At 40.6% G+C, this 11278-nt stretch overlaps 1 pseudogene; it reads right to left on the minus strand.

Annotated features, from left to right (window-relative positions):
• Nucleotides 1–1860: 1860 nt before the first annotated feature.
• Nucleotides 1861–2796, minus strand: LOC121136109 (annotated as a pseudogene).
• Between the last annotated feature and the right edge of the window lie 8482 nt (nucleotides 2797–11278).

Below are 11278 nucleotides of genomic sequence, written 5' to 3' on the forward strand. Positions count from 1 at the left end.
GTCAAAATTCAGAGAACACCTGACCACATGGTACCCACCCTCAAAAGATATTTCTACAACATAACCCTGACATCTAAAGTTTAGGGAACATTGAGGAAGTGGTGGGTTAAAGATTGTAAAAGCCAGAGGGCTAACATCTGCTACAAGACAGTGTCTTTCACATATGGCAGAAAGTTTCACCCCCGAAACTTTAACAATATGGTAACCTAAGCAAGACATGCACAATGAGAACACTAGTTAGAGTCCATGTGATGGAGGAAGCATCCCAGAGCTTTACCCCTAGATGAAGAGCTATAGAAAATGAATGACTGCTGAGAGAGGGAGATTCCTTCTTCTCCAGAGACAAACTCCATGACACATTATCCATCCTTAAGTGACCATGCTTAGACACATATATGCATGGACAACACTAAATGGACTCATCAGGTACATACACACACACACACACACACACGTATGTATGTGGTGTGCATATGTAATAAATATTGAAGCATAAGAGATCATGGATTTGAGAGGGAGTGGGAGTCATGAGAGGAGATACAAAGGGGAGAAGGTAGGATGGAAATAATGTGAATACAGTCCTCAGGTATAAAACTCCCAAAAGGAAAATAAAATAGAAGCATGTAATTTGTTTTGGATTTTTATAGGGACCCTCCATCAAGACTCTTTGGATATTTTAAAGAGGCACCGAACTTTAAAATATTGAAAAATTTAAGGTTACATGGGGGTTTTAAAAGTTGAACTATATTTTATATTATTATTAATGTGGTGGCTTAGGGTTAAACAAAGGAAATGTTATGCTATTTAACAGGAATGTGTCAGGTTGACAAGGGATCATATATATTGGTTAGGTTTTCTCAACTTGACATAAATTAGTGTCACCTAGGATTAGCCTCAATTGGATTGGCCTATGGTCATGTCTATGTGGCATTTTCTTGATTAATGATCGATATGGGAGGGTCAGTCCCAAAGTGAGAGGTGCTGCCTCTGGGTAGGTAGTTCTGGGTTTCTGAAGAAAGCAATCTGAGCATTCCATTGAAAACAAGCTAGTAAGTATACTCCTTCATGTTCTCTGATTCAGTTCCTGCCTCCAGTTTCTTCCATTAAGATCTTGTCTTGGCTCTCCTCACTGATAGATTATAATCTGTACACCAAGTAATCCCTTTCTTTCCTAAATTGATTTTGATCATGGTGGTTACTATAGCAACAGGAAATGTAAGTATCACAGGCATAAACTACCACATTCTTCTATTCTGTTTTATGAAACATAATCCTGCTATGTAGCCAAAATCTCTGGAAATTCTGATCCTCCTATCCCAACTCCCCAGATTCTTGGATTATAGGCATCATCCCATACATCTGGATCTGCATTTTTATTTTAGTTGATGCAATAATTGTACATATTTGTGAGGTACAGGGTAACTTTCAGTATATGAATACAATATACATTATCTCAAGGTAATTGTTATCTACATTATTTCAAACGTTTAGTGTATTTTTTATGTTGGGAAAATTCAAAATCTCAGCTCATCTTGTGTGAAACAGAATTAACACACGTGAGACATATTTATCTTATTCCAATGTCCATTACAGATGTTGAGTAACTGACTGTACTGCTTGTCAACATTAACCATATTCTGTCTCCTCACACATCTTAGTCCTATTCATTATTTAAAACTTTCTACACATAAATGACAATATGGAGTATTTGACTTCCTACAATTGACTTATTTTACTTAACACAAATGTTCTATCCACATTACTGTAAATTATACAATTTAATCGTTCTTATTATTGAATAATATTCTACAGTGTATACCTACACACTAGAATGCATTTGTCATGTTTGATTATTATTATTTATATTTTCAGCAATTTCTTCATTGTCTGTTTCATATCTTTGTTCCTCAGACTGTATACTACAGGATTAATGAGTGGAGTAACCACAGAATAAATCAGAGTCACAAGCTTCTGTCTCCCAGCTGTATGTTCAGATGTTGGGCTCACATACATGGCCATCACTGATCCATAGAAAAGAGAAACCACAGTCACATGGGGCCCACAAGTGGAGAAGGCCTTTCTTCGTCCATCTCTTGAAGGAACTCTAAACACAGCTCTCAGGACCACCATATAAGATCCCATGATGCAGATAAAAGGAACAAAGAGGAGCAGAGACATTGTTATTGTCCAGAAAAGTTCCATCAGTGGGGCTCTGGAACAGCTGAGGGACAACAGAGGGCCTGGGTCACATAGGAAATGGTCTATAATCCTGGACCCACAGAAGGACATTTGGGAGATGATGATGATGAGAACTGGGAACCAGAGGAAACCAAGCACCCAGCAACTGATCACAAGGATGTTACAGAGGCGCCCAGTCATAAGAGCAGGATAGTGTAGAGGCCTGCAGATGGCAACGTAGCGATCAAAGGCCATGACTGCCAGGAAAAAGCATTCTGTAGAACCCAAGGAGAAGAAGAAATAGAACTGCAAGAAGCACCCAGAGAAGGAGATGACCTTGGTGTCAGAGAGGAAGTTGGCCAACATGCTGGGAACTGTGGAGGTGACATAGCAGATCTCCAGGAAGGAGAAGTTGGCCAGCAGGAGGTACATGGGGGTGTGGAGTCTCTGATCCCAGCGCACAGCACAGATGATGGAAGCGTTGCCCACGAGGGTGAGCAGGTAGACAGTGAAGAAGAGCACGAAGAGGAGGATCTGCCCTTACCTGGCACAGGGGAAGCCCAGGAGGATGAAACCTGTGATGGTGCTGGAGTTAGTGGGGCTGCTGAGGGTTTTCATCTGCTGTGAAGGCACCAGAAATTGATGAATATCCTAGAAATAGTTGAGGGTGTTTAACTTTTGCTCAAACAGGAAACAGAATAGTTTGCTAATCATCAACTTAATATCAAGCAGGGGAAGTCATTGTCTTCAATGATGAAGGTCATGTTCTAGTCAATAGCTCTATACTTATCCCCACATTGGTGGCCCTGGCTGAACTCAGTGAGTCACACATCAAAAACATATGATGGTGGTAGGAGGACCTGATGATAAGAAGGAGGCTGTCAATCAAGGGGGATAAAAGAATGTGGGGCATTGAGTATAACCAGAATGTATTATACACATGTATGAAATTCCCAAATAAACTAATAAATACTTTAATCTCAGCGTCTTTCTGATCTTCAGACTTCCAGAGTTATAATTAAATAGATAAATGATGTACTTTTCAGAACTGACTGAGGTTTTTGGCTTCTTTAGCCAAAGACAGTCCCATATTAGCCTGAATTTTGGTCTGTCCCTTTTGGAAAATGTTGGCCATTTCCTCGTAAAATAACTACTTGATGTTCTATCAAAATAAAATACAAAAATACAGGACCCACCATTGCTTTTACAGGGAGACATATACTATGATAAGAGGTCTTACAAACAAAAGTTCTGAATTGGTTGTAGAATTTCTTCAGTGAGATCCTGGGAGACAAAGAGCTAAATGAATAAACATTAACACAAGGTGATTTCATCAACTGGAAATCACACCACATCAAAAGCTTCCTTCAATACAGAGGAAAACAATCCTTTATGGTTTATTTAATCGTATACTATGCTACAAATTTTCTGGAGAAAAACTCTTAGGTTTGTGTTTCTTACCTCAAACTTGTGTCAATGGTTTCATGTCATAGCCAACATAACCTTCAGAACAGCTGGGTGATATTCACCTTAAACTACATCAGCAATTGAACACCCCGAGTAGCTAAAGTCAAATGCCGTCCTGCAACATTCCTACTGACTCTCATTTTGCTACAATTCTTAGATACTTTTATATTTTAAAAATATTGTCTAAAATATTTTGAATTTTCTTTGACATGCTCCTAAATGATAAAAATGATTTAAATTTTGTTTTCATATTTATGCTTATTCATTTACTTAATGTGTGTGCGCATATACATGCAAGCATATATCCATGTTTGAGTACATACATGCCGCAGTGCATGCATGGAGATCAGAGGAAAACTTACACGAATTCACTCTTTTCTTCCACCATTTAGGTCCCCAGGGATCAGACTCAGGTCATCAGGTTTGGCAGTAAGTACCTTTACCCATGGAATCACCCTGAAAGCCCTATATAACCTTACATTTAATATAGCTACAGATGAAGATACAATGTTTTTTTCAGTTATCATATTTTTGTCACAATTATGTGCCTTCATCTCACTTAACCCATTTTAATATTTTAAAAGAGTGAAGTTTTCCATTTCTCTCATTATTTAATCGAAAACTTGAATAGAAGTTTAGTTTTTAAATTGACAAAGACATTTAGAAATGTTCAAAAGGAATTCCATTTTTTTGTTTTTTGAGAGAGGGTTTCTCTGTATTGTTTTGGAGGCTATCCTGGAACTTGCTCGATAGACCAGGCTGGCCTCGAACTCACAGAGATCTGCCTGCCTCTGCCTCCCGAGTGCTGGGATTAAAGGCGTGCACCACCACCGCCCGACTAAGGAATTCCATTTTTGAGGTAACTCTTATATCCAAATTCTTAGAGATAAAACCAAATTAACTTCCTGTTAAGAAAGAAGGAAGAATATTAGCTGGAATTAACCAATTAGATTACTGTTATAAATGTAAATTTGTGGGGGTAGGAGAGATGGCTCAGCATCACCTCTGCCTTTAGCTTCAGAGGACCCAACACTTCTTGCTTCTGTAGATAACTGAACTCATATGCATACCTCCAAACATATACATAACAAAAAACAACAAAGATGAATTAAAATTGTGTGAGATAAATTCAGTAGACACAGTAAAAGACAGAGCAGGGTCAATGCTCTGAGAAACACTGTGATACAATCAAGACTTTTGTCATTTCAGAGTAACTTTGACTCTTAGAAATACTCAAAGGTTGGGTTGGAGAGATGGCTCAGTGGTTAAGATACAAAGATTTGGAAGACTCTTCTATATCTAAATTGTGCAAAACAGTCTCCACTGACCATGTTCACGGTATTTCATAACTTGAGAGCCCATATTTCTTGATTAAGTGAATACTTAATACTTTTGTTATTAAAAACTTTAATGATCTGCTCAGGAGATCTTGCCTCATTCCTCTTCTCTGGGGTACCATGCATATCTTTTAGGTTCTTTCCTGTTCCCCAGACTCTCTGTCAGTGGAAGTGCAGACTGGCATTATCCTGATCCATGTCTAAAATCCATATATGAGTGAGTACATACCATGTTTGTCTTTTTGTGACTGGGTTACCTCACTCAGGATGGTTTCAAGCAGAGACAAACACCCACAGTTAAACACTGAACTGAACCCATGGAACCCAATGACAGAGAGAGAGGAGCGATGAGCAAATGGGCTGGCAAAACCAGTAGAGACAGCTGATCTGAACAAGCGGGAGCTCTTGGACCCCAGACCGACATCTGGGAGGCCAGCATGGGACTGATCCAGACCCCCTGAGTGTGAGAATCAGTGAGGAGACCTGGGCAACCTATGGGGCCCTGGGCAGTAGATCAATGTTTATCCCTGGCATACAAACGGACTTCGTGTGTCCATAGCACAAAGAGGGTTGCTCTCTCAGACTGGACTCTTAGGGGAGTGCCTGGACCCTACCCTGAGTGAAATGACAGACTCTGGATATCCCCTGTGTGGAAGGAAGTGGCGATAGGGTGGGAGGCTGGGTGGGATGGTGGGGGGTGCGGGAGGAGGGGAGGGAGAGGGAACTGGGATTGACATGTGAATCAAGCCATTTAAAATTAAAGTAATTAAAAAACTTAATAATTAGTGCTAGTAAGGGCATATGAGCAATGATACAATGTGACTCCTATTATAGTTAAATTTCCCTTTCAAATTAGAAAATAATGAGTAAGATTTGACTATGTTACAGAAGCCTAGGGAATCTTGATTTATAAGTTTGCTTTTTTGTTTCTACTCTTGTTTCATGTGTTAAGACAATCTGTCAACAAATATTTTAAAGTTGTACTGTATTATTATCTGAATTCTTCTGAAATATGCCCAAATAGACCACAACATAACAGGATACCATAACATCTAAGTTTACAATAAGTTATTGTAAACTTAGATGTTATGGTAAATCTCCCTTAGAATTAGAACCAGTCTTCATGAGCTTATAAATATGGAATCAATTTTTTCAGGAGGCAAACTAGAACTAAATGACAACAAGTTATTTCAAACACCCTAAACAACAAAGTGTTTCATATAATATAGATTAACTGCAGATGAAGGGAGAAACATGCAGTTTAATCAAATAATACGATTGGTCAGCCAAAAGGTCTGTGTTCCTCCACTGTTGTCTCTACTTCTTTAAGCCATACTATGTTCTTCACCGTTTCACTACAGATATAATATTCCCATTATGTAACAGGCAAATGCTATGTCATGTTCACAGTGTGAAATTAAAGAGAAGTCAGACCAGATGATAAAGACTGGTAAATCTGAAATAATTCAAGGACCAATTCCTTTACTATTTCTCCCTTCTAAGGACTACTTTCCTGCCTTCTCAGCCCCATGTTTACCAGTCACTAGGAATGAGAATTTCTAAACCTATGGGACAAAAAATAGTTAGCTTTCACATGCGCATGGTATCTGATAAAATGGTGTTTGGTGAATGATTCAATTTATTACTTTCTTTATGATACAATCAATAAAATATCATGTAAGCATTTTCAGAGTATAACATGTCTTTTTGGGAAACCAGCATTTGTGTTTCTAGGCTGTGTGTGTTCATGTGGACCGGACTAATTCTTACCTGCCATGAGGTGGAAGCTGTGTTTTTGTATTGACAACATGCAGTATGGTGTGTGTTTAGAGCAGTTCCCTCTCAGGGTGGTTTCTCATTGATAAGCTTTAGGAAACTGTCCTGGGAAATGGGAAACTTGTGAAAATCTTTAATGATAACAAAATTAGATGTGAGTTGAGAAAAGAATGTTTTCAATAGACTGATGTTACTTGATTTTTGTTAGTGTTTAAATATTGAAAGGATCTCCTCTGCTAACACATTGTTGTGAACTGACCATCTCCTTCTAGTCTTGGCCACTTTGTGTTGTGACCTAGGAAATGAGACATGAAAGCAGGATTTCAGGGCTGTGTGGATTTCTGGACAATAATTCAATATATTGGGTGTTTTTCATGGTTACTTTCTTTACCCTTAAATCTACATCCCAGAAACAAAGTAGAACATTAAGGTTTGCTTTTTCACTGGCTAACCTTCCATCCAGTCTAGACAATAAACTACGCCAGCACATTCCATGGCCTCACTGGCCTGAAAATGATGGGTGGAAAGGCACAACTTCCAAAGCTAGACCAACCTCTGTGATGTATATGTTAGACAAGTTATTACTTCATCATACATTGGTTTCCCCTTCTGAAAGATGGAGACTGGCAGTTTTGCCCATGTAGTATGCTTTGAGAATTAGATAAATACTATTTGTCAAGTGTCTGGAATCCAGTAAGCACTCTCTATTGTAGTTATATAAAATTAAACTCCAAAGAGTGTCCATATGTGCACTCTAAAGGCTGTGCTGTTTTGGAAGATGAGACACCAGCATGGATTATGACTCTTAAGCATCACAATTAAGGAAAATTCTACAAAGTACACATTTAAGTCTCTTAGTTTCTTCTACCATCCAAGGGATATAATAATGCCTTCTAGAAAAGGTTATTATGAAGTGTGCTGAGTGAGATAGTGAACAGACACGGTGCAGGCACTATGACCATGTCTGACACATCTTAGACACTATCACAATGTGAAGAGTGAACATTTTCCAGGACATAGATTAATCAACTGTATTTTATAATTTTCCTTAGCTAACCAGCATGTTACCTTCTTTCTGGAATCAGAAGAGAGACTATCAAGAGAAGCTTCTTAAACAGTTTCTTCCAGGACTTTCTGAGGCGGAGGAAGCTGACTTCCTAACAGCCAATGTGAAGAGAACGTGCAAAATATGTTGTCATGAGATCAGCGGAGTCTTTTCTGTAGGAGGCTGAGTTGTGAAGCAGGGCGTGTCTTTGCTCTTTGAAGACTCTTTTAGTCTAGGGAACAGGGTCAGGACACAGCTCTCCACTACTTATTCCCTCGCTCACTCTGTCCTCTGGGCATTGTGTCTTAATCTCTGAGTCTGATTTCCACCCAGGAGTAGAGGAAGTCATTCATTTTGTTGGGTCTTAATCTCTTAGAGCTCTCTCTCTCTCTCTCTCTCTCTCTCTCTCTCTCTCTCTCTCTCTCTCTCTCTCTCTCATGCCGTGACTTTTTACATTGTGTAAATCTTGATCCCATTCATTTCTCCAATCCTTTGCATCTGTCCTCTGCCCCTGCAACCCCCCTAAATAAAACAAAATTTAAGAGTAAAAAGAAAAATAAAGTAAAAATGGAAAGAAAACATAAAAATCTTGTAATGGAAGTTGCAGTGTGACCCAGTGAGTCTTGTCATGAACCCCTCTGTCTATTTATCTTTACTTGCAAGTGTTCATTGCAAAGGGTCATTGGTCTGGTTCAAGGCTTCTGGTTTCTACCACTCTGTCAATGCTGGGCCCTTACTCGGCCTCTCTCCGGACATCCTGTTGTTGCCCTGTGTTTTGGAGACCCTGCATCTTTGGGTTGCAGGTTAGTTTCCGTCACATGCTCCAGCAGATCTTAGATGGGGTGGATGATGGGGCAAGTCAAGTCTTATCCTTGAGTCCAGGCCTGGGCAGCTGTAGGGTTGGTCCTCCAGGTGTGAAATGGGGACAACTCTCCCATGCTTACAGCTTGGGGGCTGTCTCATCCACATCTGCACTGACGGGGTTGACTCTTTCGTGCTGCTCTGGTGAGGTACAGTGTTGCAGCTGGGGGGAGTTAGGGATAGCTCTCCCACTCTTATGACCACAGGGTCAGTTCTCCTATCTGCCCTGATGCTGGTGGCCGTAAGTGAGGATCGCAACTCTCCTCCTCCTATGCTGCCACAAAACAGATGAGAAGTGTGAAGAGCTCTCCCATTCTCAGTTTCGGGGCTGGCTACTCCATGACTCCACTAACAGGGTCGGCTCTATTGCACTGTTTCTCCTGCCTCAGACTTTGATCAGCTGGGGCAGAGTGAAGGCATTTCTCCCTCCCACATGCCACCATGTGGGAGATGAGGGGTGGGTCTAGGTCTCCGGAGTCTGGTCACATTCTCAGATTTGGCTATGTTGATCCTACCTATCCAAGAGCATGGGAGATCTTTCAATTTTCTGGTATCTTCTTTAATTTCTTTCTTTAAAGACTCAAAGTTCTTGCTATACAGGTCGGCAACTTGTCTGTTCCACTATGTTCATAGCAGCATTATTTGTAATAGCCAGAACCTGGAAGCAACCTAGATGTCCTTCAAATGAAGAGCGGCTAGAGAAAATGTGGTACATTTACACAATGGAGTACTACTCAGTGGAAAAACATAGTGGAATCTTGAAATTTGCAGGCAAATGGATGGTACTAGAAGAAACCATCCTGAGTGAGGTAACCCAGTCACAAAAAGAGAAACATGGCATGTACTCTCTCATATATGGATTTTAGGTATGGATCAGGGGAGTGCCAGCCTACAACTCCACTGACAGAAAATCTGCAGAACAGGAAGGTCCTTAGAAGATACCCCAGAGAAGGGGAATGAGCCAAGATCTCTTGAGCAGATTGGGAGCATGGGGAGAGGGGAGAGGGGAGAGGGAGCCAGGAAAAAGAGAGGGGGAGAAAAGGAGGGGAGAGGAGGACATGAGGGAGCAGGAAGAATGAGTTGGGGGAAGAACAGAGGAGAGCAGGATAAGAGATACCATAATAGAGGGAACCATTATAGGTTTGAGCAGAGATTTGGCACTAGTGAGATTTCCAGAGATCTACAAGGATGATACCAACTGGCAAACTAAGCAATAGTGGAGAGACTAGCTTAAATTCCCATCTCTGATAATGAGTTTGACAACTACCTTATATGCCATCCTAGGACCTTCATCCAGTGACTGATGGAAGCAAAGTCAGAGACCCACAGCCAAACATTGAACTGAACTTCTAGAACCCAGTGAAAGAGAGGGGGGAATGATGAGCAAAGGGGTCAAGACCAGGCTGGTGAAACACACAGAAACTGCTGATCTGAATGAGCGGGAGCTCTTGGACCCCCGACTGATGGCTGGGAAGCCAGCATGGGACTGATCCAGACCCCCTGAAGGTGGTTATCAGCGAGGAGGCCTGAACAATCTATGAGGTCTTGGGAAGTAGATCAGTATTTATCCCTGGCATAAACATGGACTTTGGGTGCCCCTCCCACAATGAGGGATGCTCTCTCAGCCTGGACTCTTGGGGGAGGGCCTGGGCCCTGCCCTGAACAAAATGATAGACTCTGGATATCTCCATGGAGGGTCTCACCCTCCCTGGGGTTACAGTGAAGATTGGGTGAGGGGCTAGGGGGGTCTGGGAAGCAGGGGAGGAGGGGAGGGAGAGGGAACTGGGATTGACAGGTGAAACAAGCTTGTTGCTAATTTAAATAAAAATGTTTCACAGCCACTTTTATTTGATCTTTTGGGAACTCCCAATTTAGTTCCATTCACGATTTAAATACTTACAAATATTTTATATTATGAGTGTTTTGCCTTCATGTATGTCTGTGTGCCATGTATGTGCCTGGTGGTTGTGGAGGTCAGAAGAGAGAGAGAATCACATCTCCTGGTACCAGAATTATAGATGGTTGTGCGTCTCCATTTGTGTTCTGGGAATCCAATTCAAGTCCTGTGGAATTGTAGCTAATATTTTTAATTGCAGAGCCATCTCTCCATTCTCCATTTGTTAATTAGGTTATTTTTTGTTGATGCTTACATTTTCAAGTTCTTTGTATATTCTAGATATTACTTCTCTGTCAGATGCATAGCTGACAAAGGCCTTTTAACCCTTTAGTGTAGGTCAACTCTTCTTTCAAGTGATTTTTTTTCCTTAAAAAGATTTTTAGTTTCACAAGTTCCCATTTACTAACCATTGATCTTAATACCTGCACTACTAGGATTCTTTTCAGAAAGTCCTTTTCTATTCAGTGAGTTAAGGCATATTCCCTACTTTCTCATCTTTTAGATTTAGGCTATCAAGTCTTATGTTGAAGTCCTTGATCCATTTGGAGTTTAGTTCTGTGTGGGGTGAGACACAAATACCCAATTCACTCATCTATCTGTAGCTATCCAGTTTGATCAGCATCATTTGTTGAAAATGCCATTTTCCAATGTGTATTGCTGGCCTCTGTAAAAAAAATCAGTTGACTGTAGAAATATGAACATGTCTTTGGGTCTTCA

The sequence above is a fragment of the Mesocricetus auratus genome, unplaced genomic scaffold, assembly GCF_017639785.1.
Source record: "Mesocricetus auratus isolate SY011 unplaced genomic scaffold, BCM_Maur_2.0 Super-Scaffold_100048, whole genome shotgun sequence".
NCBI classification, from domain to species: Eukaryota; Metazoa; Chordata; class Mammalia; order Rodentia; family Cricetidae; genus Mesocricetus; species Mesocricetus auratus.